At 36.4% G+C, this 17803-nt stretch overlaps 1 pseudogene; it reads right to left on the reverse strand.

Annotated features, from left to right (window-relative positions):
* Positions 1-1818: 1818 nt before the first annotated feature.
* On the reverse strand, positions 1819-2857 carry LOC129060339 (histone-lysine N-methyltransferase SETMAR-like; annotated as a pseudogene).
* Between the last annotated feature and the right edge of the window lie 14946 nt (positions 2858-17803).

The raw sequence follows: 17803 nt of genomic DNA on the forward strand, positions 1-17803 counted from the left end.
TTATTAGAAGAAGTAGCATTTTTAGCAAGAGAAAGAATATATGAAAAGATCTAAAACTGTATGTTTTAAAAGAGTTATCTCTTTTCTTTCTTCTCTAAAACTCGTATGTCCAATTATTTGAGTGGGTTTTTATTTTCTGGACAGGAGCAAGATGTAGATGGTTCTGATGTTTGTCAAGGTATTCTAATGGCCCACTTAAAAAAAAATCCAATAATCTTTTGTGTATTTTCTGGAACCTACAAAAATAAAGTAAATTTTCTCTTCATTAGAATACCCAGCTCTACATACATTGTGGCCAGGGATAACAGTACAAGCATTTTTGCATATAGAAAGAAAATTTCTTAAGGTGTTTCAGACTATTAATTTTTAATGTCCTTATAAATGGCTTGTATATTTGTATATGTGCATGTGTGTGTTTTAATAGTTACTCATTCCAAAACTACAGGAAAAATTAAGAGGTACATCGGTACCTCACCTTGTCATGGCAAACTTAAAGAATATACATGATGTCCCAAAGCATTTCTTATATTTTTCTATTATTAAGACTAAGAAAAAGGGCATTAATTATTATTTATTTTTTCTTTGAATACTAGGAACAATCGTAGTAGCATCTAAAGTTGTTTGTTTTACATTTATTTTAATTTCTTTAGTTATCAACAGTGTAATAAAATGTGTTACATACATAAAATCTTATTTTTTGTAATGATTTTTATGGAGAATTAAGGGATGGGTCCAAAAAGGAAAAAGTGATTCTCCTGGTATCGCCTTTCATTGTAGCTAGTACTGCTGCCACAGTGCTATACTGAAGAACCAAGCATCCTGGAGTATCAGGTAGTGCCCAGCTGTAGGGTAAATAATGACCAGAGTTAGAGCTGAAAGCAGGGGAGAAAACATATCTCATGTGGTAGCAACAGCGAAGGAGATGACTCACAATCAGACATGTGACATGCTCACTTTCCCCCAAATAAGCTAGAGAAAGGGAGGCTAACATTCTATGTTTACAGTATGAATGTGCCTGTCATAGTTCGATAAAAGTTAGTACCTCTGTGTGGCACATGGGTCTGTAGAATGGTAGACCCAAAGCTTGAACATGAGCAAGAAAAGATCCCCAAATAAAGGGAAGGATCACTCTGAGAAAGACCAATGGAGTTGATGTTAATCTCACATGGTAACAGAAAGCTACTGAAGAATTTTGAATAAGGGAAATCATAATAAGATTTGTGTTCTGTAAAACGCTCTCCAATAGATTTGTGGAAGATTGATCAAAATTAGGAGGAAGTGGGAACCCAAGGCAGCCACAGACAGACTATTACTGTCATATTTTCAGTATTTGGTGCAATATGTGGCTGGCAGAAGATGCACAAGAATATTTGGGGTATGAAAGAGTGGAGGCAATGATGAGGACCTGAACTACCTTAGTGTCTCTGGGTTAGTGAGATATGTAGGATATAAAACTAAACAGCATGCGGATCACTGATTGGATATGAGATAAAAAGAATAATTTCAAAATGACTCATATTTTTAGCTTGAATGAGTTCTGATGGCTTCACCTGAGGAAGGGAAATCAGAGGGAAAATAATTTTACCTAATTAAAGATCAATTTAGCCTACCTGGAGCTTAACTTCTTTATTTTTTAAATGAGGAAGGCAAACTAGGAAATCTCTAAGTTGTCAGCCAGCTCCAACAATGTATGATTTGATAATTCTAAATATGTGATAAAAGAAAATACACTGCCATAAAAAAAAGTTGGTGCAAAAGTAATTATGCTTTCAGGCTGTGAATTTTAAATCATTATAACTAGGCTCAAACACATCTTTATTAATCAAAATAGAAACCATTACAATCAACATATTTTTGCCAATGAAAAAAAAGTTTGTTTATTCCTGTAGCATAAAAATCCATGCTTCAAGATTCTACAAACTCTTAGATAGCATTTTTTGCATCTTGCTCATTGTAGAAACATTTTCCCTGCAAAAAGTTGTTGAGATGCATGAAGAAGTGGTAGTTGGTTGGCGAGAGGTCAGGTGAATATGGCAGATGAGGCAAAACTTTGTAGCCCAATTTGTTTTTGTTCACCTTTTGAAGTGTTGATTGTGTGACATGTGGTTGGGCATTGTCGTGGAGAAGAATTGGGCCTTTTCTGTTGACCAATGTCAGCTGCAGGTATTGCAGTTTTCGATGCATCCCATGGACTTGCTGAGCATACTTCTTAGAAGTAATGATTTCATCAGGATTCAAAAAGCTGTAGAGGATCTGACCGGCATCAGACCACCAAACAGTGACCATGCCCATTTTTTGGTGCAAGTGTGGCTTTGGGAACTGCTTTGGAGCTTCTTCTTGGTCCATCCTCTGAGCTGGTTGTCGATGGTTGTCACATAAAATCCACTTTTTGTTGCACATCGCAATCTGATTGAGAAATGGTTGATCGTTATTGCATAGAATAAGAGAAGACGACACTTCAAAATGATGATTTTTTTAAATTTTTGCTCACCTCATGAGGCGCCCAGTTATCAAGCCTTTTCACCTTTCCAATTTGCTTCAAATGCCGAATGACCATAGAATGATCGATTTTGAGTTCTTCAGCAACTTCTCATGTAGTTGTAAGAGGATCAGCTTCGATGATTGCTCTCAGTTGGTCATTGGCAACTTCTGCTGGCCAGCTGCTATGCTCTTCATCTTCAAAGTTCTCGTCGCCTTTGCAAAACTTCTTGAACGACCACTACACTGTAGGTTTGTTAGCAGTTCCTGGGTCAAACGCATTGTTGATGTTGTGAGTTGTCTCTGCTACTTTACAACGCATTTTGAACTCGAATAAGAAGATTGCTCGAATTTGCTTTTTGTCCAACATCATTTCCATAGTCCAAAATAAACATAAAGTAAATGGGAAGTAATAAGTCATTAGCAAAAAAATAAAAATAAATAAAGTGAGAAGTGTTTATTAAAGTGATTTATAACATAACCACATTTATTTAAGAATGTATTCCAGTATCAAACGGCAAACTTTAGCAATGCAAGAACTTTTGCACAAACCTAATATTAATTACTATTGGTAGAAACATTGGCTTCCAACAATGCAGTGTTGTTACAAGGGCCCAGTTAGCACTGAATAAAGAAAGACAATTATTCACAGACTCATCCTTGTCTTTTTTTTTTTTTTAACATAGTCTAGTATCTTATGCATTGTTTTCTTCTCAGACTGCTTTATATAGCTTACACATCTGCTTAGTTTGTGAAATATAGATGCTCCTTGACTTAAAATGGCATTACATCCAGATAAACCCATTGTAAGTTGGAAATAACATAAATCAAAGATGCATTTAATACACCTAAACTACCGAACATCATAGCTTAGTCTAGCCTACGTGGAATGTGCTTAGAATACTTATATTAGCCTCCAATTGGGAGAAGTTATCTGGCAACACAGTGCGCTATAGAATCTCTGTGTTTACCCTCATGATCCTGTGGCTGACTGGGGGCTGTGGCTCACTGCTACTGCCCAGCAGTGCTAGAGAGTATTATACTATATATTGCTAGACTGGGGGAAAAAAAGTCACCATTCAAAATTCAAAGTATAGTTTCTACTTAATGCATCTAGGTTTTGTACCATCATAAACTCAGAAAATCATAACTTGAACCATCGTTAAGTTGGGAAGCATCTGTACTATGATCTCAGTTTATTTATTTTTTAATTCCTCATAATGTCTTTTCTAATACACTCCCATTTTTTTTTCATTGTTAGGTGCCTGCTTGTGTTTTGATCTCAATTTTATTTCCATTCACTTTTTGTTAATTTTGAACTACTTATTCTTAAGATGTTAACAATTCTAATTTTCTTGGCATTATTTGAAAGACAATGTTTTTACTCTTAATCATACTCTTGAGGGAGGGAGAGCACCAGGATAAATAGCTAATGTATGGAGGGCTTAATACCTAGGTGATGAATTGATAGGTGCAGCAAACCACTTTGGCACATGTTTATGTAACAAACCTGCACGTCCTGCACAAATACCCTGGAACTTAAAATAAAATTAAATTAAAAAATAAAAAATATACTGTTGAAATTATTTATAAAGATAAATAACAATCAGAAAGTAAAACGATAATAAAAAATACTTTCACATTAACAACCAATGTAAAACAGGAATAATTTTAATAAGAAATGCATGTGATATTTTAGGGACATATAAGAATGCTTGAGTAAATGAAGCAATGCACCATATTTCTGGATGAGAAGACTGAATATTGTTAAAAAGTCAGTTTGTCTAAACTTATATTGTAGGTTTATTGTAATTAAAATAAAATTCCAATTAGAATATTTTTCACCTAATAAAATTATGTTAACATTCTTCAGAACAATGCTCTGAAACAAGCAATTAAAAGGAAAGAGTGATTTATTAAGAGTGCTCTCAGAAGAAACCTATGAGGGAGGGAGGTAAGCAGGATAAGGAAACGAAATAAATTAAGCAACGATATAATTCAGATCATATATTTTCAGTGGGGCAATCTCACCCCCAAGGGAGTGAAAATTGGTTGTTGGGAGGTGAAAGATGTTGTAATGGTGTGTAGCCCTCCAAAACACCACAATACACAAATAAATACATAGATGTCCTCTCATGACATTAAAATTTCATGGCAGTGGATGATTAGGGAAAAAAACTGTCTATGAAGTTTCTTTAGGGGACAATAATGGAAAAAAGGGGGCTGAGAAACACAATTTTATGTGAAATGTAGCCTCAGAATGATCTTAAGAAGATTTCTGGAGTATAAATTGCCCAAAGTTTATTCTGTATTTAGGTAAGCGAGACTCATCATCAGTCATGAGATACACACCATCCTGGAGTGAGAGGGCATAATTTCCAGGCATGTCCTTGTGCAGCAGCTCTAATCACTGAAGAGCCATTCTATGGAGGACGTTGCCTGTGTGAGCCATTAGCAGTGACATTCATAGCAACTGGGGGATGGCCACACTGAACAGTGTATACTGTGGAAGGAAGAGATTTAGTAGTCATTGTTTTCACATTCTATAATGTTTTGCATAGAAACATATGAAATTCAACAAACTATTAGAACTAAAAGGAGAGTTCTCAAGGTTGCTGGCTATAAGATTAACATGTAGAAACAACTGTTCCTCTATACTGGTATGAAACTACTAGAAAACAAACAGAAATTAAGATATTATTTTCAAAGAACAACAGAATTCTGAAGTATTTAAAAAGAAACTTAACAAATACACACTATTTGGGGATAAACCTTATCAAAGAACATTTAAAAAGACATAAATAAAAGATATTTATGGATAGTATGAGTTAACTACTCAACCAATCAAAATTATGGAGGGTTTTAAGAAAATAATTAACAAATTTCCAAATGTCAATTGTAGCACTATTTGAAATAGTGAAAAGGTAAGAAATACTTAAGTGTTCATAAATAAGCGAAGACACAGCCACATAATGGAATATAAAAAATAGTGATCCAGACCTATGTTACTGCTATAGTGAGATGTCTAATGTATATTAAGTGGGAAAAGCCAGTTGTAAAACACACTTGTGTGTGGAAGTGGCTTTGAAATTAAGTAATGAGTAGAGGCTAGAGGAATTTTGAGAAGTAAGCTAGAAAAAACCTAGATTGCCTCAAATAGACTTTTTGTAGAAATATGGATGTTAAATTCCACTGGCAAGGGCTCAGAAAGACATGAGGAACATATGTAATATAGTTTTTCTGTGTTTATCCAGAGTTTAAGTTTTATTTTTAATTTACAAACAATAATCACATATATTTGTGGGGTATAAAGTGATACTTTTATATGTATCCACTGTGGAACAATGTCCTGGCTAGAGGCTGGATAGTTCCCCTTCTTGAGCACCTGCGTAAGTCCACACTGTAACCACATCCCTTATCAAGCTTTCATATTATGGGCCATTATGCATCAACTTTAATCACCCCAGAGCCAGGTACCAGGTAACTAGGGAGAAATTATTCAAATTAGCCAATCAACAAGGAGCCCTTGAAATCTAGCACACTTCACTCCATTTGAGGTACAGAAACTTTCCCCTAAAGCACCAGCTTGCTATTACCCTGTCTCCAGTTGCAACTCCCCATGTGGCTCTGCCTGCAGCCTTATTTCATTTCAAGCCATAAATAACAAAAAGTTATGCCTTTTATCTGAGTATTCCTGTATTGGGTCTTGCCATCAAAAGAATCTTTAAATTTTACAAAACAATATACTATTGGAAACAGAAGTAAAGATAATTTTTTTATATATATGCAGAAAGCTTACCTTCATTGTGTCCTACAGTTGTAAGTGATGAACTTGGATATATAACTGAGATTTCCAAGCAAAGTGTTGAAGCCAAGCCTTAGTTTCTTTTTTGCTACTTATGGTAAAATGTGAGAGGAAGAGATAAATTGAGGAAACAACTATTAAGCAAAGAAGAATCAGAAATTGATGATTTTAGACATTCTTAGTTTATCTAAACTTTAAAAGATGTTATAATGAGGAGATTTACTGTCAGAAAAGCATGTTCTGAGGAAAAGCCAAGAATTTAGCTGGACAACATTTTGCTAATTTCTTAGAAGTAACAAAAGCTCACAGTCAGTATTCAGTCAAACAAAGGACTCTTTGAGGAGCTTAGTTGTCTGACTCATGGATCCTCTCAGCTATCTCTGGAAAAGCCAAAATTAGAGAAAGAATAATCCAGAAAAACCTGTGGAGGACCCACTTATCTAATGGAGTGAATTCCTGTGACATACACAAAAGACTCACTCACTGATATTTGAGAATGTTATATCAGAAGAAACATGGCTAATTTTGCTCTAAAAGGACAGAGGAGATGAAATGAAATAAAGCTGTTGGACTTCCAAAATTCTATAGGCAGGAAGCAGGCTGATAAAACCATTTAGTTGCAAACACATGCTATCCTGTAACGTAAAGGAAAAATGACTCTGAGGGTGGAACCACTGGCATAGAGGGATGAGCCTAAAGTCACAGAAGATTATTCCAGGCCTTAAAACGTAGTGGAGTTGGCCTTGCTGGATTTTAAAATTGCTTGAGAGAACCAACTCTTTTTTTCTTTTTCTTGATTTTTGAATGGAATTGTCCGTAATTCTTCTACTATGGCTATCCTACCGTTATATTTTGGAAGCAGTGAACTTGCTTTCTAGGAATTTGCTAAGAGAGTAACTTGGATATTTAGCTAAGGAACTTTCTGAGCAAAGTTTTAAAGGTATGGCTTGATTTCTGTTTGCTGCTTGCAGTAAAATGCAAAAGGAGACAATTATGATGGGAGTAAAGAGAAATTTGAAGACGTACATTTTGAAGACAGAGAAAATTGCCACAAGCCAAAAAATAAGGACAGCACGTAGAAACTGAAAAAGGCAAGGAAACAGATTTTCTCCTCAGAACCTCCACGAGGAACCAGTCCTGACAACACATTGACTTTAGCTTACTGTGACTACTTGTGGACTTCTGACCACCAGAAATGATAAAGAGTAAACTTGTACTGTTAAAGAAGATACATTTGTGGTAATTTGTTATCGTAACAATAAGAAATGTGTGTGTGTATCTATAGGAATACTATTTAAGTAAAAACACATTTATATGATCCTTATTATAGCCCACACATTTTACTAAATGTTTTGTACAAATATTCTTATTTGATTCTAGAAAGAATCTTATTTACTTTGCATTTCTATGTGTCTATATATGGATGTGTGTATTATGTGTGTGTGTGTGTGTATATATATATATATTTCATAAATAAAAAACCTAAAAATTAGGTTAAGTAACTGGAAAAAGGTCAAATAGCCAGGAAACTTTGTATCCAGAAACTTTGCTGAATTCATTTATTGGTTCTAGGAGCTTCTTTAGAGCTGTGCTTCTAACCATAAGGTAAAGTCGTGATCTGGATAATCTTTTAAATACAGGAAGAAAAAAAGAAACCTGGAAATAAATATAACAAAATGTTAAGCAGTATTACTTTGCAGGTTGAACATTATGAAGATGTTTTTCCTTCTTTTTACCTTTCTGTATTTCTTTTTTATCAGGTGTATATTATTTTCATCATGTGAAAATCAAACAAACATAATGCAAAACTTTACTTCTGTGTAGAATTGGATTTTCTAGATATTAATGATTTGTACTCTTCTTCAGACAATCACTTTATACTAGCTCTATTTTTTTTTTTTTTTGAGACAGAGTCTCACTATGTTGCCCAGGCTGGAGTGCAGTGTTACAATCTCGGCTCGCTGCAGCCTCTGCCTCCCAGGTTCAAGCAATTCTCCTGCTGTAGTTTCCCGAGTAGCTGAGATTACAGGCATGTGCCACCACACATGGCTAATTTTTATATTTTTAGTAGAGATGGGGTTTTGCCATGTTGGCCAGGCTGGTCTTGAACGCCTGACCTCAGCCAGGTGATCCACCTGCCTCAGCCTCCCAAAGTGATGAGATGACAGGTATGAAACATAGCACCTGGCCTATGCTAGCTCTTTAAAGTAATTTTTCACATAACTACATGGTCTGGCTAGTGATTGCTTTTCAGAATAACAAATGATTAGAGATTGATGTCCAAGATTCTTTGAATCAGATTGTGAAAGATATACACATAGAAGAATATGGCAACACCTGATTTGTTGAATAAAAAAAATCTCTTTTTTTGACATGGGAAAGCAGATTATTTTGGTTCAAAATGAGTTTCTAGAGTACAATAGACAGAATTCTGAGATGGTCCCCAGACTTCTACCTTCTGGTACAGATTCCCTGTATAAACCCCTCCTCTTGAATGTGGGCAGGACCTGAGAATATAATGGGGGAGTTATTCTCTTGATTAGGTTGTTTTATATACAACTACATGCTTTGAAGAAGTAAGGGGAAATGCTAACAAAAAAAGTCCAGGACCAGATGGATTCACAGTTGAATTCTGTCAGACATTCAAAGAAGAATTGGTACCAATTCTATTCACAAGATAGAGAAAGAGATGGAATCCTCTCTATATAATTCTATGAAGCCAGTAACACACTAATACCAAAACCAGAAAAGGACATAACCAAAAAAAAAAAAAAGAAAACTATAGACCACTATCCCTGATGAACATATATGTAAAAATCCTCAACAAAATACTAGCTAACTGAATCCAATGGCATATCAAAAAGATAATCCACCATGATCAAGTGGGTTTCATTCCAGGGATGCAGGGATGGTTTACCATCCATAACTCAATAAATGTTATACACCACATAAACAGCATTAAAAAGGAAAATCACATGATCATCTCAACAGATGCAGAAAAAACACTTGACAGAATCCAACATCTCTTTACGATTAAAACCCTCAGCAAAATGTGCATAGAAGGGATATACCTCAATGTAATAAAAGCCATTTATGACAAACCCACAATCAACATTACACTGAATGGGGAAAAGATGAAAGAATTCCCCCTGAGAACTGGAACAGATAAGGATGCTCACTTTCACCACTTCTATTCAACCTAGTAGTGGAAGTTCCAGCCAGAGCACTCAGACAAGAGAAAGAAATAAAGGGCATCCAAATCAGTAAAGAAGAAGTCAAACTGTCACTGTTTGTTGATGATATGATCATGTACCTAGAAAACCCTAAAGACTCATTTAAAAGCTCCCAGAACTGATAAATTAATTCAGCAAAGTTTCAGATACAAAATTAATGTACACAAATCAATAGCACAGCCACACATCCACAATGACAAGATGAGAATCAAATCAATAACTCAAATGCTTTTACAATAGCTGGAAAAAAAAAACCATAGGAATGAAAGACCTCTATGAGGAAAACTATGAAACACTGCTGAAAGAAATCATAGATGACAGAAACAAATGGAAACACATCCCATGCTCATTGATGGGTAGAATCAATATTATGAAAATTACCATACCACCTGATATGGTTTGAATGTGTTCCCACCCAAATCTCATCTTGAATTGCAGCTTCCATAATTCCCATGTGTTGTGGGAGGAACCTAGTGGGAAATAACTGAATCATGGGTGCAAATTCCCCCATACTGTTCTCATAGTGGTGAATAAGTCTGATGAGATCTAATGGTTTTGTAAGGGGAAACCCCTTTTGCTTGGCTCTTATTCTTCCTTTGCTTTTTCTTCATCTTCTACCATGATTGTGAGGCCTCTTCAGCCATATGGAACTGTGAGTCCATTAAACCTCTTTCCTTTATAAATTACCCAGTCTCAGGTATGTCTTTATCAGCAGTGTAGAAACAGGCTAATACAGTAAATTGGTACTGTTAGAGTGGGGCTCTACCAATCTACCTTTACTGCTGTAAAGATACCCAAAAATATGGAAGTGACTTTAGAACTGGGTAACAGGCAGAGGTTAGAATAGTTTGGAGGGCTCAGAAGAAAACAGGAAAATATGGGAAAGTTTAGAACTTCCTAGAGACTTGTTGAATGGTTTTAACCAAAATGCTGATAGTGATATGGACAATGAAATCCAGGCTGAAGTGGTCTCAGATGGAGATGAGGAGCTTGTTGGGAACTGGAGTAAAAGTAGCTCTTGCTGTGTTTTAGCAAAGAGACTAGTAGCATTTTGCCACTACCCTAGAGATTTGTGTAACTTTGATCTTAAGGGAACTGATTCAGGGCACCTGGCAGAAGAAATTTCTAAGCAGCAAAGCATTCAAGATGTGACTTGGGTGCTGTTAAAAGCATTCCATTTTAAAAGGGAAAACAGAACATAAAAGTTCAAAAAATTTACAGCCTGATGATGTGATAGAAAAGAAAAACCCATTTTCTGAGAAGAAATTCATGCCTGCTGCAGAAATTTGCATAAGTAACAAGGAGTTCAAATGTTAGTCACCAAGACAATGGGGAAAATGTCTCTAGGGCATGTCAGAGACCTTTGCAGTAGCCCTTCCCATCACAGGCCTGAAGGCCTAGGAGGAAAAAATAGTTTTATTCGCTGGGCCCAGGACATCCCTGCTCTGTGCAGCCCAGGGATTTAGTGCCCTGTGTACCAGCTGCTCTAGCCATAGCTAAAAGGGGCCAAGATACAGCTCAGGTTGGGGCTTCAGAGGGTACTTCAGAGGGCAGCTTCCACATAGTGTTGAGCCTGCAGGTACACAGAAGTCAATACTTGAGGTTTAAGAACCTCAATTATTTCAAACCATGTGTGTAGATTTCAAACCATGTATGTAGATGCCTAGATGTCCAGGCAGAAACTTGCTGCAGGTACAAGGCCCTCATAGAGAACCTCTGCTAGGTCAGTGGAGAAGGGAAATGGGGGGTTGAATTCCCTACACAGAATCCCCACTGGGGCACTGCCTAGTGGAGAAGTGAGAAGAGGCCACCATTTTCCAGACCCCAGAATGGTAGATCCCCCAAGAGGCTGCACTGTGCACCTGGAAAAGCCACAGACACTCAATGCCAGCAAGTGAAAGCAGCTGGGAGCGAGGTTGTACCCTGCAAAGCCACAGGGGTGGAGCTGTTCAAGACTATGGGAATCCAACTCTTGGATCAGTGTGACTTGGATGTGAGGCATGGAGTCAAAGGAGATAATTTTGGAGCTTTAAGATTTGACTGCCCCAGTGGTTTTCAGGCTTGCCTGGGGCCTTTAGTCCCTTTGTTTTGGCTAATTTCTCCCATTTGGAATGGGTATAACATTCAATGCCTGTGCCCCCATTGTATCTGGGAAGTAACTAACTTGCTTTTGATTTTACAGGCTCGTAGGTGGAAGGAACTTGGCTTGTCTCAGATGAGACTTTGGACTGTGGACTTTTGAGCTAATGCTGAAATGAGTTAAGATTTTGGGGGACTGTTTGGAAGGCACGATTGGTATTGAAATGTGAGGATCTGAGATTGGTATTGAAATGTGATGTCAGGGGTGGAATGATATGGTTTGGCTGTGTCCCCACTGAAATCTCATCTTGAATTGTAGCTCCCATAATTCGCATGTGTGGTGGAAGGGACCTGATGGGAGATAATTGAATCATGGGAGTGGTTTTACCCATAGTGTTCTCATGGTAGTAAATATCTCTCATGAAATCTGATGATGTTGTAAGGGTAAACCCCTTTTGCTTGGCTCTCATTGTCTCTGCTGGCTGCCAATGTAAGATGTGCCTTTTTCCCTCCACCATGATTGTGAGGCCTCTCCAGCCATGTGGAACTGTGAGTCCATTAAACCTCTTTTTATTTGTAATTTATCCCAGTCTCAGGTATGCCTTTACCAGCAACATGAAAATGGACTAATACACTTCCTAAAGCAATCTACAAATTCATGCAATTTCCATCAAAATACCACCATAATTTTTCAAAGAACTAGAAAAAAAAAATCCTAAAATTCTCATGGAACCAAGAAAGGGCCCACATAGCTAAAGCAAGACTAAGCAAAAAGAACAAATCTGGAAGCACCACGCCTCCTGACTTCAAACCACACTATAAGGCCATAGTCACCAAAACATCATGGTACTTGTTTAAAAAAATAGGCACATAGACCAAGGGAACAGAATAGAGAACCAAGAAGTAAAGCCAGATACATACAGCCAACTGATCTTTGGCAAAGCATACCAAAACATAAAGTGGGGAAAAGACACCCTATTCAACAAATGGTTCTGGGATAATGGTCAAGCCATATGTAGAAGAATGAAACTGTATCTTCGTATATCATATTAAACAAAAATCAACTGAAGATGGATCTAAGACTTAATCTAAGACCTGAAGACATAAAAATTTTGGAATATAACATTGGAGAAACCCTTCTAGATACTGGCTTAGGAAAGACTTCTTAATCAAGAACCTAAAAGCAAATGCAAGGAAAACAAAGATAAATACATGAGACTTAATTAAACTAAAATCTTCTGCACAGAAAAAGAAACAATCAGCAGAGAAACAGACAACTCATAGAGTGGGAGAAAATCTTCACAATAGATACATTTGACAAACGAGTAATATCTAGAATCTACAAGCAACTGAAACCAATAAGCAAGAGTAAAACAAACAATCTCATCAAAAAGTAGGTGAAGATTGAATATACAATTCTCAATGAATATATACAAATTACCAAAAAATATAAAAATTCTCAACATCACTAATTATCAGGGAAATTCAAATCAAAAACCACAATGCAATACCACCTTACTCCTGCAAGAATAGCCATAATCAAAAAATCAAAAAATAATAGATGTTAGTGTGGATGTAGTGAAAAGAGAACACTTTTACACTGCTAGTGGGAATGTAAACTGGTATAAACACTATGGAAAATGGTGTGGGGATTCCTTAAAGAACTAAAGGTACATTCACCATTTGATCCAACAATCCCACAACTGGCCATCTACCCAGAGGAAAAGGAGTCATTGTACAAAAAAGATAGTTGCACACACATGTTTATAGCAGCACAATTCACAATTGCAAAAATATGGAACCTGCCCAAATGGCCATCAGTCAACAAGTAGATAAAGAAATTGTGGAATATATATGCCATGTAATAATACTCAGCCATAAAAAGGAACGAAATAATGGCATTTGCAGCAACCTTGGTGGAATTGGAGACCATTATTCTAAGTGAAGTAACACAGGAATGGAAAAACCAAACATCGAATGTTCTCGCTCATAAGTGGGAGCTAAGCTACGAGGATGCAAAGGCATAAAAATGATACGATGGACTTTGGGGACTTGAGGGAAAGAGTTGGAGGGCGGTGAGGGATAAAAGACTATACATTGGGTACAGTGTATACTGCTTAGGTGATGAGTGCACCAAAATCTCAGAAATCACCACTAAAAAACTTACTCATGTAAACAAATACCACCTGTTCCCTATAACCCTATTGAAATAAAAAAATTAAAATAAATAAAATAGTGAGAAATATTTAAACAAAGAAGTAACGGGCAATGTTGTGGCAGGTTGGATAGGACCTAACAGTGGCCTCTAGTCACTGAGTGACCCCCACTGAATAGCCAACAAGAAATAGGGGTCCTAGTGCTACAACTGCAGGAAACTGAATTATTCCAACAACCTGCAAGAGAACCATGAGCTACAGATGAGAATACAGCGTGAGCTGGAACCTTGATTTTAACCTGGTAAGACCCTGAACCGAAAACCCATTTAAGCTAGACTTTGACCTCTGACTCACAGAAACTAAAAAGTAACAAATCTGTGTTATCTTAAACCACTAAATTTGCGGTTATTTGATATACAGCAAGAGAAAACTAATATATATAAACTTAGGTATAATATTATCCTTTAAGATAGAGAAATATTACCTGGAAGAAGCTTGGCAAAAGATATGAGTTCTATTCCACCCTCTAAAGTCTCATATAGTTGAGGCTGGTGATGAATTTGTATCCAGGGAATGTCTCTCTCTCTAAATATTTTCCTTCCAAGTTTGTCTTAACTTATAAAGGCTAAGATAAGAGTGTGTAGAGGGAGTAAGAGGAAACCATAATTGGGTGCCCACTAGGTTACTAGAACCATGGTATATGTTACTACCTTTTTCTCATTATATTCTCAAAAATCCATGGAGAGGTAGATACTAGAATCCCCATATCTTAGATGAGAAAACAGGGTCAGAGATATTAAATAACTTTTTCAGATGCAATATAGGTAGCCAAAGGCTCATCTTCCAGGGAGCTATTGACTTTTATTGTCTGTTCTCTGCTTGTTAATGTTATTTCTACCCCTCCTAGGCATCTTCTTTTAATTCCTTTTGCTCAGCCATCCCTAGAACAAATAACAAATATAACAAATATCTAGCTGTGGTAGATAAATTCATAACCCAGTTTATTCACAATCATTTTCTATGTTTTGAGAATAAAGTGAAAAAATAGCACCTTTATTAATATATAGAAAAAAATTGTGTAGTTATACACTTTGAAATACCTGAGAGAAATTCATTATTTATTTATCTTTGCAGGAGGAGGGTTATATTGTTAGTCATACTGTGGGTTCAAAGTCCTTCCAACTATTCAAGCAAAACCTGATATGAAACTCTGCCTCACAGCACAATGCAAGATGGTTTATCAGCCATCATTTGCATTCCCAGTTGCCCTGGGATATTGTATTATTCAAATTGTCTTTGATTGTACTCTATGAACACATGTGTTTTCTAAGGGTTACTTTGTTAAGTACTGTTTTAAATTTTTAAAAATAATGCCTAAAATTGTGTCAGTTAACTGTTTCAAAGAGGCTCAGAGCCATAGAAACAATTGAAGTTAAGACAAACGTTATCAGCCAGCATGAAAAAGGCTAAGGGGTCACAGACATTGGCTGCATTCTTTCCTGAGAGAATTTCATCAGAACAATGCCCACATTGCTGCCAAGATTAATAAAACTGCTAAATCTGGAACATGACAAAGACTTTGAATGCCATTTAGTGAAGGGGATGGAGAAAAATACAGCTATTAGAATGGGCAAATGCTATTTATTGCTTGATTTGGTATTGTCAGTAACTTGTTTTATGAATGCACATGTTAGATATAACATTTTTCAATAAATTATTTAGTTACTCTTCATATTTATGTTGTATGTGTAATGAACAAGCCCGAATTTTTTTGGGATTCTACTGGAACATGACTTGCTTTTTCTTTATCATGATACATTTCATTTTCTGTTAGAATTATCCACCACTTTTCAGGAATTTGCGTACATAATGATACACATTTTTTTAACCCCAGATTTTTTATACAAAAAGACTTAAAGTGTTACATAAGTCTGCCTCATGCACCACTGTTAAGTCCCTCACCTTCATTATTATCAGCCTTAACTATGCCTTTTCACCCTCCAACCAGACTTGCTATGTCTTCCCAATCTCAGCCTCTTACAGAACTTTTGAAGAACACAAGAGAAGAATAATGAACCAGATACCAGAGGATATTAGACCTACTGAATGCGAAGGAACCTGGAACAATAGGCCCCATGATTAGTGGCAGTGTTTGAAACTAAAGACACACGTGAATAAGGAGAGACAAAAGGCGACAAGAAGTGCTGCACTGGGAATGAATGGGCCTGGATTTTAGTTCTGATTCTACAGGAGCATTATCAAGCTCCACTGCCATAATGAATAAACCATAAAATACAGTGGCTTGAATAAGATATAATTGTTTTCCTCTCTTACTTAATAGGTCAGAAATGAATGGTTTGGGTTTGGGAGGGTGGCGTTGCCATTTTCAACACAAGGCTTCCTAGATCATTCATATTACTGCTATTTTTAAGTTAATTTAAAGGGAGAAAGGAAAGAAACATGGGAGGAGATTTTGGGTTTAATAAAATAAAATGTACACATTATTTCAATGTACCCCCTATTTGCTAAAACCTAGTTGTATAGTATAGTTCTTTCACACCACACACCTCCAAGGGATGTAATTTAATTATATTTTCAGGTTCATGATGCTCTGTGGCTTCTGCCAGAGAATGGTGGCCCTAGCATAGCTGCTTCTTGCGCGACAGAGTGGTAGGCAGCATGTTGCCCCCCATGAACTTTCCCCAATGTTATGCCAATGAGTATGTTTCATTATATAGCAAAAGGGATATAATTAATGTTACTAATCCACTCACTGTAAAATTACCCTAGATTATCTGGTTGGTCCTAATATAACCACAGGAGCCCTTAATAGCAGAGTTCTTTCTCTGGTGGTAGCAGAAGTGGAAGTCAGGGTTTCAAAACATGAAAAGGATTCATCATGCCATTGTCAGATTGAAAGTGAAGGGTCCACATATCAAGATAACAGAGACCTCAGTTTTAACAGTCAAAAGGAGCTAAATTCTGTCCACAATCTGAACAAGACTGGCTCTTCCTCAGAGGCTCTCAGTAAGATCCCAGCTCACCCACCAGTTTAATTTTGGCATTGTGAGGCCCTGAGTCAATATACAAACAAATGAAACGACATCTCATGCTCATGGATTGGAAGAATTAATATTTTTAATGACCATACATACTACACAAAGCAATCTATAGAGTCAATGCAGTCTCTATGCTAATACCAATAACATTCTTCACAGAAATAAAATTAAAATTTTTATGGAATCACAAAAGATCCCAAATAGCCAAAGCAATCCTGAGCAAAAACAACAGAACTATAGATATCACATTACCTAACATCAAAATACACTACAAAGCTATAGTAACCAAAATAAGATAAAAACAGACATATAGTACAAGGGAACAGAATAGAGAACCCAGAAATTAATCCATATATCTACAGCCAATTGATTTTTGACAAAGATGCCAAGAACACTCACTGGGGAAATTATAGTCTTTTCAATAAGGAGTGCTGGGAAAACTGGATATCCATCTGCAAAATAATGAAATTAGACCCCATCCCCGCCTCTCACTCTGTATGAAAATCACCTCAAAATGATCAAAGATCTAAACGTAAGGCCTGAAACTATAAAATGACTAGAAAAAAAACATAGGAAAAATGCTTCAGGACATTGTTCTGGATAAAGATTTTATGAATAGGATCTCAAAAGCAGAAACAACAAAAGCAAAAATAAATAAATGGGATCATATTAAATAGAAAAGTTTCTGCAAAGCTCAGAGTGAAACAATCAACAAAGTGAAAAGGTGACCTACATAATAGGAGAAAATATTTGTAAACTATTCATCTAAGAGGGAATTCATATCCAGAAAAAGTAGGCAAATGATCTGAATGGACATTTCTCAAAAGAAAACATAAAAATTTCCAAAAAATAAGTAAAAAATGCTCAACATCACTAATCACCAGGGAAACGCAAATAAAACCCACAATGAGCAATTATCTCACAGCAATTAGGATGGCTATTATCAAACAGACAAAAAATAGCAAATGCTGACCAGGAACTAGAGAAAAGTGA

The sequence above is a fragment of the Pongo abelii genome, chromosome 1 (genome assembly GCF_028885655.2).
Source record: "Pongo abelii isolate AG06213 chromosome 1, NHGRI_mPonAbe1-v2.0_pri, whole genome shotgun sequence".
In the NCBI taxonomy this organism is placed as follows: domain Eukaryota; kingdom Metazoa; phylum Chordata; class Mammalia; order Primates; family Hominidae; genus Pongo; species Pongo abelii.